Consider the following 12,984-nt stretch of genomic DNA (forward strand, 5'->3'; position numbering starts at 1 on the left):
GGAGGTTTCCTTTTCTGCGCTCAAAGTCTTGTGAGTTCCATATCTTTCCTTCATGTCATTATTTTATTTCTTTTCTCGCAAACCCCCATTTCTCTTTTCTTCATTACATGATTTTGCACAATGGGGACATTGTGCGATTTGGTTTGGGGAAGGGTTTTGCGTCGCATATCATTTGCTTGCATTCACGTTTAATTCTGTTTTGCATTGTTTATTTCCATTATATATACAGAAAAATTCAAAAAAAAAAAATTGAAAAATTTCAAAAATTCCCATAAAATGCACGTTTATTTTAGCATATAGGTCGAGTCGGAACGGTAGTATTTCAAGGATGATTTAGCATTTGCATCTGTTTTGCCTAAGCCTTGCTAATTAACATGTTATTAGTAGAATCGTATGTGCATATCTACGAGTTTTCGTTAATTTACTCGCTGAATCTTGAGACTTGACTTTGAAAATTGGCAAGCTACATCATATTTCTGAGGTTTAGAGCCTACAACTGGTGACATTCATGACCAGTTCATCTAGGAATGTGGGTAGTACTCCTTATGAGACATGTTTCCTTAATTTGCATAATTATGAATTTTATCTACTTAATACTTGTATGCATTCGGTTTGTGGTTAGTTGACACATGTGGTAGAGGTTTCCTTTTTCTCATTTTACCCATAAGCTTCTTTCGCCAAAAATATCCTTTTTGTCCCATTTACTACATCCTATATTTAGCCTGTCCTTTGTCAAGCTAGTAGTCTGTGTTCTTGGGGTTGTTACTCGTTTTTGGTGGTGTTTGCTCGTTTGAGATGTTGTTGGGAAACTGAAAAAAAGGAAAGAAAGAAACAAAAGAAAGAAATAGAAAAAAAAAAGAAATAGAAAAAATTGAAATTCGAAAAAAGAAAAAGAAGAAAAGAAAAGTTTCTGTACTGTTTAGAGCAGTCGATCGACTGCTCCTTTAGGTCGATCGACTGAAGTCCGTGAAAGAAGAAAAAATCAATTCGCATACCTTATACCTTATCTTTTGGCGATTTTTGCTCCCATATTTCATTTATATCTTATGGGGAGTTAGTTGATTACCTTTATAATTGGAGTTTGTGAGTTTGTGCTTGCCATAGCACCGTGTTGTTTGCATATGAGCAAGAAGTTGGATGTTGTCCTTTGGTTCCGTTCTGGTACTAGCTTGATCACCTGTACCTCCACTTTACCATAAAATGTTTTGCCTCTTCTTACCCATACCTCACATTTCCATAATTATACCTCGGCATGTGTCAATGGTCATCTGTTTGGTTGGAATGCGTATGTACGGTTATAGAGATCATCTTCATAATTTATTGCTGGCATGTTTTCATAGGTCGCAGTTAGGTGAGAGTCACTACAAAATTAATTCTTTCTATCTTACATATATATCACCTGCGCTTATTGAGTGATTTGAGTGACCCGTGAGAGTCCAATTTGATAAGTCTTTACTGATCAATCGGTTCGGCAGTTTTTGACGACTTTATAATTCGTTTGCATGATTCACATTACTAATTGATTGTTGGTTGTGCATTAAATTGGTTTAGGCCTTACAGTTTGCATTTCGCTCTGAGATTGAACTCGTTCCATTAGGTCATTAGATCGAGTCTAGTTCTTGCTTGGGGACAAGCAAGGGTTTGGTTTGGGGAAGTTTGATGCGTGTCATTTATATGATGTTTTACATCTCTTTTTACACGCATTTCAGAGCTCATTTGTATAGTTTATGCTACATTTCTCCCTATTTCCTTCTACTTCCGTATTTAAATGCGTTATTGCGAGAAATGTGAAGAATTCAACGGAAATCGAGCCAAATCCGCCCCGAGTAACTGCATTGCAAATGACGTAAAGGAACGCTTAAGGAACGAGCTTGGTGCGCAATCCAAGGCCCAAAAGACAAGTCCACGTATTTTAAGAAGTCAATTAGCGACTCAATCGTCGATCGACTACCACCTTGATCGATCGACCAATGCTCGAGTTCGAAGCCCTTTTTTCTTTGAGGAGTAGTCGATCGACCAGCATTATCAGTCGATCGACCAGGTTTCTATTCCAGACGGGAATTAAAAGATTGAGAAACTTGAAGCCCGTGAAGTTTAGGTTTAGGAAATAATTGTTACGTTAGTTTGCTATATAACGTAACCTAAAAACATCAGAATAGGGAGCTAGCTTTTATCGAATTACATCTGAGTTTTACCTAGTTTCACATTCAATTTAGTTTATCAATAATTAGGGTTCGGAGACATTGTGAACATCGGAATTTTGTTCTTATTCTTAATCGTTCATTTGCAAATTTCGGTATTTCCTTGTTCTTAATTCAGTTCATCTTTATTGCATTCGTAGAGATAGATTTGCTAGTTAGTTTCCCGAAAGCCGTAATTATCATCTTATGCAATTTCTTTATACCGTTAATTCAAGCATGAATTCCTTAGTCTTAATCTTTAATGTTGTTATAGTTTTCATCATCGCCATGAGTAGCTAAATAGTTCGTGCTAGGATGTAGGGGAATTGTAGCATAGGCGGCACTAGATTGAACACGGACTGAACCCGCGTGTCAGTCGATCGACTGACATTGTTGGTCGATCGACTGACCTTGTAAGGTTATCCTTCGTTTTAATTGTTTTTAATCTTGTATTTAACGAATCGAATGCATGCGACCAGTTAGATACCTATTTTGTGACTGACCCATTAGATCGAAAGATAGGGAAGGTTATTTGACCATCAATTAAATCGACTAAACTGTGCTGAGATCGAAAGATAGGTATAGTTTAGACCATTAGTCGCTTTTCAGGACGAAAGTTAGTATTAGTGACATTAGGGACCTATAGCGAGATCGAAAGATGCTATTTGTTAGGAGTGGACCGAGAGGACCTCTTATTTCCCGCCTTACCGTGTTTGATTGGACCGACTTAGTTTTTGCCCTTGAAGCTATAACGACCTGACCATCCTAGTACCCTTCTTTTATCTGTTTAAATCGTATTTTTAGTTTATTTTCTTTTTATTGTTATTAGCTATAGACCAATTCAAATCAACCCCCACAATAGTTACATTAGACTGAACATAAATCAACTAAGGTTTACAACTGCCTCCTTGCGGATCGACCCTGTTACCACTAGCCTAGGTTAGTCTTAATAGGAGATTATAAATTTTATCTTTGGTACTCACAACGACGGGTATCAGGCCACCTACCACACTCTCGTGTAAAAGTTGGACAACGACAGGTCACTCGAACGAGTGACCAGTTCACTCGGTCGAGTGGAGATTCACTCGGTTGAGTGAACCCTTCACTCGGTCGAGTGACGATCTCCCGTAGCCTGCCTAGAAATTGGAGGGCTTACTCGATCGTGTGAGACACTACTCGGTTGAGTGCACTGACCAAGTGAGGCTCTAAAAGCATGGGTGTTACAGAGAGAGAGAGAGTACATTACCTTGACTGATGAAAGACAATTTGGAAATTAGGATTATTAAGAGGCGACCACGTCACAGTTTCACAGACAATTGACCGATGCCGGACTTCCGGAGTAATGGCAGAGAAAGCTTTATGTGCAGCAGTGCAGGTGTGTTTGAATGAGAAGGAAAGTGAAGATAAATAAGGTTGTTTTTGCATGATAAATTGATAATAACAAAAGTATATGGGGTGCAATAGTAAGAAGATGAGTAACGACGTGTCAAATAGGATGGGCAGTTGTCGGAAATTGGTAAATGATAACAATCAATTGCATAATCGTCCTTAAATAGGATAAACGACTGTAAGAAATTGGTAGATGATAATAAGCAGGGGCATAATGGTCCTATCGAAAATTACGCAACAGGCAATGCCTCCTGTAGGCATAAGGATAAAGTACTAGTAGCACATTAACTAAGCTTCACTAACGAAAATCATGTACTCATCGTATACTTTATCCTAATAACTCAAGTTTTATATTCTTATCGCCAATCCTATGGCAAGGACAAGGGATGGATTACGCGTATCCACTGTTGGTGAACTACGAAACAACTCATTTATCTCAATTCAACTTCCAATTCCACTTTGGCACAAAGGCTTTTGACTATAATAGCCGTATATATCTCAACATTTTTTTGAAATTTATTCCAATTTACTCACCTACAAGCCTAACCATCATAACTGCAATGTAAACATAACATCTCGTTTGGCTGCTAAGTTGCTTACGAATCCTTTCTCAACACAATGAAACCAAATTAATAATGGCTAGTTTAGACTTGATACAACTATAAAATCGGATATTTCATGTCAAATTATTCTATAAACAATAGTTGTGAAAGCGAATCGGTTAAAAATAATAGAATAAGATCTGCTATAAAACTCCTGATTATTAGATCTGAATAATATATTTTCGTTATGTTCATTGCCAAGTTGGTTATAGACTTGTGCTAAATTGGTATGATTATCATTATGTTCATTGCCAAGTTGATTAGAGACTCGTACTAAGAGCAATAGCAATAGCAATAACAATAACAATAGTAGAACTTTATATAAAGTTCTTCACATGCCATGTCATAATGTATCAACTTCTGTTCTTAAGAATTTTTGTTCACAATAGAAGAACTTATAAAGATCTTAGATGGAAAAAAAACCCTAAAATAAATCATGTTAAATGGTTTGTCACATTTTACGAAGTTATATTTATTGGTGGTATATTTTACAATATTTACAAACTTGGTTCTTATTTTAGAACTTGTCAATACTATATATTAAATCCAGAAACCAAGGGACTTCAATGTAATTAAAGAAAGTTATACAAATTAATTATACTATATAGTTTTAAATCAATAGCACCGTGTGATGGACCTGATTGGGGGATCTCAATGCAAATATTATATATAGTTTGGGTTAAAATTAAATTATATAGAAGCTTGGTAAGTTTCCTAAACATGGTCAATTTCCTTAAAATAAAATAATTAATTAAGATGGTCAATTTCCTTAAAATAAAATAATTAATTAAGATGATCAATTTCAAAGAGACTAAAAGAAAGAAGATGCCTGATAATTTTCCTAAATATTTATAGAAGACTAGAAGATGGTTAATTTTCTTAAAATAAAATAATTAATTAGTATAAACATGCACACTTATGGTATTAGTTATTATCATCATAAAATTGTATATTAAATTTAAAATCTATGCAATTTTATTAAACTTTATAGTTTATCAATACTATATATTAAATCCAGAAACCAAGGGACTTCAATGTAATTAAAGAAAGTTATACAAATTAATTATACTATATAGTTTTAAATCAATAACACCGTGTGATGGACCCGATTAAGAGATCTCAATGCAAATATTATATAGTTTGGGTTAAAATTAAATTATAGAAGCTTGATAATTTTCCTAAACATGGTCAATTTCCTTAAAATAAAATAATTAATTAAGATGGTTAATTTCCTTAAAATACAATAATTAATTAAGATGGTCAATTTCAAGGAGACTAAAAGAAATAAGATGTCTGGTAATTTTCCTAAATATTTATAGAAAACTAGATGATGGTCAATTTCCTTAAAATAAAATAATTAATTAGTATAAACATGCACACTTATGGTATTAATTATTATCATCATAAAATTATATATTAAATTTAAAACTATGCAATTTTATTAAACTTTATAGTTTATTAGATGTACAAAGATTTTAATTATTTAACATACAAAAATATAATAAGTAGGTTATATATAATTAAAAGTTAGATTCCATAATATATAATATTGCATAATTCTTTCGATTTGATTAATGCATATATGTAATATATTTGTATAAATATATAATCCTCTTAAAATTGCATGCCTAAGTAGTAAAAGTAATTTCGTCAGTAAAGAAAAGAATTGTAGTAATATTGGATATAGTTATATGATAATAATCACTCATTTGAATAGTAAAAGTAACAATATTATCAACGAGATTAGTGAGAGTGGTAGAAACAGCAACGGGAGTAGTGAAAAAATCAATATTAATGCGGCAATAGTGAAAGTAACAATAATTACTTTGGAGTAGTGAAATTATCAATATTAATGTGGCAAGTAACAATAATTTTAGGGAGTAGTGAAAGTAACAATGATTACGGGCAAGTAGTGAAATGTTATTACTATTGTTTCATTAATAAGAGTAAAATATTAATAGCGGAAGTAGTGAATTTGTCTCAAAATTTATTTCATCGCAATTTTAGGATATGTTATAAAAATAATATTAATGATAAATTTATGGGTTATGTAACTTTAAGTAATTTTATTTAATGAAAAAAAAAATAATGGTAAGTAGATGTAGCTCGGGCGAAGCCGGGCACCAATACTAGTTAGATATATAGAGATGCTAATTATTTAACAAACAAAAATATAATAAGTAGGTTATAAATAATTCAAGTTAGATTCCATAATATATAATATTGCATAATTCTTTCGATTTTATTTAATGCATATATGTAATATATTTATATAAATATATAATACCCTTAAAATTACATGCCTAAGTAGTAAAAGTAATTTCGTCAGTAAAGTAAAGAATTGTAGTAACATTGGATATAGTTATAAAGAATTCCTGCGACGGATTTTCCGTCGCAAACTTAAAATACTAATATTTCCTGCGACGGAATTTCCGTCGCAGACATTTCTAAGTGTCCAGCTGCACACCTCTAAAGGCGTTGGAAAAATAATATTATTTTAATGGTGCGACGGAAATTCCGTCGCAGGAAATATTATTATTTTAAGTTTGCGACGGAAAATCCGTCGCAGGAATTCTTTATACGGGCTGCAGCGTCAGCCTTCTCCTTCACTATCGCTCATCAATTATTTCGTCTCCCTCACTCCCAAAACTCCGTCTCCCTCAAAAAAGACCACCACCACTCCCACCACCACCACTCCTACCACCACCCTATTTCCCAAATCACTCCTATTTCTCCTTTCCCTTGTCCCTTTTCCCCTTTCTTCTTCTTTCCCCTTTCTTCTCCTTTCCCCTTTCTCTTTTTTTTTTTTCTGCCGCCGCCCCTTCCTGCCGCCGCCGCCGCCCCTTCCTGCCGCCGCCGCTCACTTCCTTTGTCTCCTTCTCTTAATTAATATAAGGTTTGTTTAATTAATTTTACTTTTGATTAATTAGGGTTTATGGTTATTGTTTTGATTAATTATGATTAGTTTAGGATGCTTAGTATTATTAGGATTGTTTAGTGTAATTGAAAGCCAATTTAGGATGTTTAGAATTGTTTAGTTTAGTTGAAAGCCAATTAAGGATGTTTAGGATTGTTAAGTTTAGTGAAGTTTAGTTAAAAGCCAATTTAGGATGTTTAAATCAATTTTATAATGCTTAATTATGTTTTAGGGAATTATATTTTTGGTTTGCATGAAGTGAGCTAAGTATTTCAAAGCTCTTTTAAATCGATTATAGTTGATGGTAGTCAAATTTTGATGTAAATAATTAAATAAAATGAGGCTAGTCGACATTGAAGCAATTTTGAATTCTACTATTTCTCATAAAAATAGAGAAAAAATTTCATAAAAATGTTAGAGTAGTTAATTTAGTTTAGTTAAAAGCCAATTTATGATATTTAAACCAATTTTAGGATGCTTACTCTACTTTTGCTTAGTTTTATAAGGTTTATTAGTAATTATTAAGTTTGTTTTGATAAGTTGTGTTTTTTTGTGTCATGTTTATTTTTTTTACAAATATTAATTCATCTTATGCTTGTGTTGTGATTGTTAATATATTTATGACCTAGTACCCGTTCAGGGATTACACATTAGGTGTAATTCTTGAATAGTCCCCGTTTTGGGACTGTCTTTGAATCTTTTATGCCATTTAGGTGGTAAATACTCAATATTTTTCTTGATTGTTATGAGACAAAATTTGGTTGACATTTCCTTTAATGTTCTCCGAATACATATGTAGAGTGAGAATTCATTCTAAATAATGTATTTGGAGAACTGTAAGGAAGTCTTTGCCAAATTTTGTCTCATTACAATCAAGAAAAATATTGAGTATTTACTAATGGTATGAAAGATTCAAAGATGGGTTTAGGTTGGAGAGATAAGGACCCCAATACTGAAAGTATTTTTTTGCAGGTTGTGGTTGTGGTGGTTGTTGTTGTTGTTGTTGTTGTTGTTGTTGTTGTTGTTGTTGTTGTTGTTTTTGTTGTATATATGTAGATTTGCAATGAAGAGATTAGAACGAAACTGGATGTGTGAAAGGTTGGATTCCAATAAAAAATTAAGGAAGGAATTTGTAATAGGGGTTAATAAATTCATTGATTATGTTAAGCAACAAGACGAATTCATTAGAAATAAAGAAATTAGGTGTCCATGTAGTAAGTGCAAAAATAAAAAGTTTTTAGTTGAACAAGAAGTACGAAAACACCTTGGTCTAAAGGGTTTTTGTGACAACTATTATGATTGGGTGTGTCACGGAGAGAAATTTCCCGTTGAGGAAGAGGAAATGGCAATGCCCTCTGACAATCCTTATAGGGATATGGTAGAGGATGCGTTGCGCGATAGCATTGATCAAATTAGGGAAGAAGCTCTTAATGCCGAGGTGGTTGATGAATCTCCAAATCCCAATGTATTAGCCTTTTTTCAAATGTTAAAACGTGCCGAGCAACTTGTCTACGAGGGATGTCGACTCTCATTGCTACTGATCGGGCTGCAAGGCTTGTCTCTCCGAAATGTGAATACAACTTAGCCCATAAATGTGTAGATGGTTTCACGTCACTCATGGGAGACCTTCTTCCTCAAGATCATATTTTGATGCGTAACTTCTATGAAACCAAAAATGTTCTCAAAGCTCTTCAACTTCCTCATGAAAAGATAGATGCATGTTTTAATGGATGTATGCTTTTTTGGATGGACGACGCTCTTCTCGACAATTGTAGAAAATGTGGTAGAGCTAGGTACAAAAGTGCAAAGAATGCAAATGGCAAATGGCAAAAGGGTCCCCGAAAATTTCTTAAATTATTTCCCAATAGGGCCACGTTTGCAACGAATTTATGCCACAAAAAACCTCGCGGAACAAATGCGTTGGCATTATGAAAACCCCCGAGTTAGTGGGACAATGTCTCATCCAAGTGACAGTGAGGCGTGGAAACATTTTGATCATCTTCATCCTTCTTTTGCATCTGAGCCTCGGAATGTTAGACTTGGACTTTGCACCGATGGTTTCTCGGCTTTTGGGCCATTCGGGAACACATATTCATGCTGGCCGGTGATGCTTACACCTTACAATTTACCACCCTGGCTATGCATGAAAAGACAATTTATGTTCTTAACATTAATTATTCCTGGACCAAAGAGAGGATGAGAATGAAAATGTGGAGGAGGAACAAGAAGAAACTCAAGGAGATGAAATGCAACTACAGAATGATGATATGCAAGAGGAGGAAGATGAGGAAGAGTTAGGAGAGGAGGCTTTGAAGAAGTATTTAGAAGAAGATGATGATGAGGATTTTTTAGAATCGCTTTTTGAAAGCAACGGAAACACTAATTTAAGTGATGATGATGATGATGATGATGATGATGTCTAGGATTTATATTAGTTGTAGATGTTTTGTACCCTTTCTTTCAATCTTATTACTTTGTTGGTACTATTAGTTGTAGATGCCGTATGGCTTCATTTAATGAAATCTAGTTTGTTTTCATTCAATCTTACTTTGCCAATTTCTTATTTGGTAGCTATTATTTGATTATTTGATTTCTTACTTTGACAATTTCTTATTTTGTTGCTATTATTTGAAGCTTTGATTTCTTACTTTGCCAATTTCTTTTTTTGTTGCTATTATTTGATTATTTGATTTATTTCTTTCCCAATTTCTTACTTTGCTAATTTGTTATTTGGTTGCTATTATTTGATTTCTAACAATGTTGAAGAATTTAGTTGGTTTCTATGGCGCCGAGGAGACGAAGACATGGTAGTAATAGTAATGCAGGAAACCAAGGACAGGGAAACGAGAATGAAGAAATACCAGCAGTTGACAAAATTCCTCTTGATTCTCTTGAGCAAGAAGGCGTTTGGTAAGTATGTTATTTTTTCGTAATTAATTATTTTTATAACGATAAATATTTATTATCTTCTCATTTTTTTTTTCAGGTTTAGTAATGACAAAGTTGTGAACTTGATATCGGATAATATTGGATGCAACTACAAAGAACATGCTCCTAATTGGAAATCGGCGTCATCTACTCTAAAGAAGGATTGGTGGAATTGGTTTGAGGTATTAGCAATTGTCATTTAATTTAATACTAGGTATTTTATTCATTTATTTTATATTTATTTACAATAAAGTTTATTTTCTAACTTTATTTTTATTGAACAGATGGCGTGTTAGTTACGATCCCGTGACAAGGCAAGGGTTAAGAAGGCTTGGGAAGATGCCATGAAGACCCGTTTACGGCAAATGATTTATCGAGCTTATCATAAGGAAGAGCATGAAAAGCCGGATTGGATTAGTGTTGAGTTGCACCGTCAATTGAAGAATAGACCACTTGATGATCCTACTTTCACGCCAAGATCAGAGCAGAATTCGGCCAACCGTAGGTCGGGAAGTGACGAGAAAGGGAAGGCGTTGGCTACTCACGTAATGGGTCGAAAAAACACTTTGCAATATATGGACTCAATGGTAATTTCTTCACTTTTTTTTTAACTTAGTACCTTTTTTTTCTTTAACTTTATTTAAAGTTAGTAATTACATTTAACAAGTATCAAAATTGCAGATTGATAAAGATGGGAAAGGAGATATTCCGTCCGCTTTGCAAGTGTTGGAGAAAACAAGGAAGCATGGCACAAAAGGATGGTTATCCAAAAAAACTGGTCAACTCTTCGTAAGTTACTAAAATTATTTAATTTTTAACTCATTTTTTCAATCATGATTATTTAGTAGATGGTATCTAATATTTCGTTTTTTATTGATATAGGGTAAAATCGTCTCAAAGAAAACTCAGCTTCAGAGCCAAGGGGTCAAGAACATTGATGATAATGAAATTTATATTGAAGAACATGGAGGGTTTGATAAGAAAGGTAGAGTACTTGGCGCGGGAAATGCAGCACCACAAATTTGGGAGCACCACCGCCGCTCGACTGGTAACCTCTTTTCCACTCCTCATACTCCGGGTTTTGTTGGTAGAGTCGCAAAAGAGAATGCGCGACTAAAGCAAGTCGAGGCCGAACAATCTCAAAGGCTTGCGGCAATAGAGGAGTTCTTGAGCCAACAAGGTTTTACCACTCAAACTTGTAACCCGGGAGGTCCATCTGGAGCTAGAAATGACTTTGATGATGATGGTGGCGACAATCCTAGGCCTACTCCAACTCCCGTGTATTGATGTAGTTGTTTGTTGATTAGTAGTTATCACTCCTACCCCGTAGTTTATGGACTTATTTGGCTTTCTTTGTTGAACAATTATTGTACTAAACGGTTGTAAATCTTTTATTTTAAGTTAATGTGAAGACGTTGTTTGGAAATCTCGTCTTGAACGAGTTGTGAATTTCTCAATTCTGGATTTTTACGAATGTTTGTAGGAAACGGGAGTATATGTAATTGCTTTCAAAGCAATTTGGGCGCTGGAAGAACGCTTTGTAAACCCACCGGGTATTTAATCCATGCGACGGAATTTGCGCGGATTTTCCGTCGCAAGGCTTGACTTTTGTTTGACTTTAGGGACACGTGTCCCATATGAATAAGATGATCTGCGACGGATTTTCCGTCGCGATTTTGACTTTCTGTTTGACTTAAGTGCCCACGTGGCTTTGTATGAACAGTGATATGCGACGGATTTTCCGTCGCAAGTCCTTGTTTTTGCGACGGGTATTTGCGATAGCGATCCGTCGCGGTATTTAGCGGCGACGGAATTCCCGTCGCAGAACCAAAATTTGCGACGAAATAGAGCGACGGATGAAATCCGTCGCAATTCCGTCGCAAGATCTATTTTTGCGACGGGATTGACATATTTGCGACGGAGTTTTCCGTCGCTATGGAACCTTTTTTTTGTAGTGATATAGTTTGGGTTAAAATTAAATTATATAGAAGCTTGGTAAGTTTCCTAAACATGGTCAATTTCCTTAAAATAAAATAATTAATTAAGATGGTCAATTTCCTTAAAATAAAATAATTAATTAAGATGATCAATTTCAAAGAGACTAAAAGAAAGAAGATGCCTGATAATTTTCCTAAATATTTATAGAAGACTAGAAGATGGTTAATTTTCTTAAAATAAAATAATTAATTAGTATAAACATGCACACTTATGGTATTAGTTATTATCATCATAAAATTGTATATTAAATTTAAAATCTATGCAATTTTATTAAACTTTATAGTTTATCAATACTATATATTAAATCCAGAAACCAAGGGACTTCAATGTAATTAAAGAAAGTTATACAAATTAATTATACTATATAGTTTTAAATCAATAACACCGTGTGATGGACCCGATTAAGAGATCTCAATGCAAATATTATATAGTTTAGGTTAAAATTAAATTATAGAAGCTTGATAATTTTCCTAAACATGGTCAATTTCCTTAAAATAAAATAATTAATTAAGATGGTTAATTTCCTTAAAATACAATAATTAATTAAGATGGTCAATTTCAAGAAGACTAAAAGAAATAAGATGTCTGGTAATTTTCCTAAATATTTATAGAAAACTAGATGATGGTCAATTTCCTTAAAATAAAATAATTAATTAGTATAAACATGCACACTTATGGTATTAATTATTATCATCATACAATTATATATTAAATTTAAAACTATGCAATTTTATTAAACTTTATAGTTTATTAGATGTACAAAGATTTTAATTATTTAACATACAAAAATATAATAAGTAGGTTATATATAATTAAAAGTTAGATTCCATAATATATAATATTGCATAATTCTTTCGATTTGATTAATGCATATATGTAATATATTTATATAAATATATAATCCTCTTAAAATTGCATGCCTAAGTAGTAAAAGTAATTTCGTCAGTAAAGAAAAGAATTGTAGTAATAT

The sequence above is a fragment of the Silene latifolia genome, unplaced genomic scaffold (genome assembly GCF_048544455.1).
Source record: "Silene latifolia isolate original U9 population unplaced genomic scaffold, ASM4854445v1 scaffold_20.1, whole genome shotgun sequence".
Classification (NCBI taxonomy): domain Eukaryota; kingdom Viridiplantae; phylum Streptophyta; class Magnoliopsida; order Caryophyllales; family Caryophyllaceae; genus Silene; species Silene latifolia.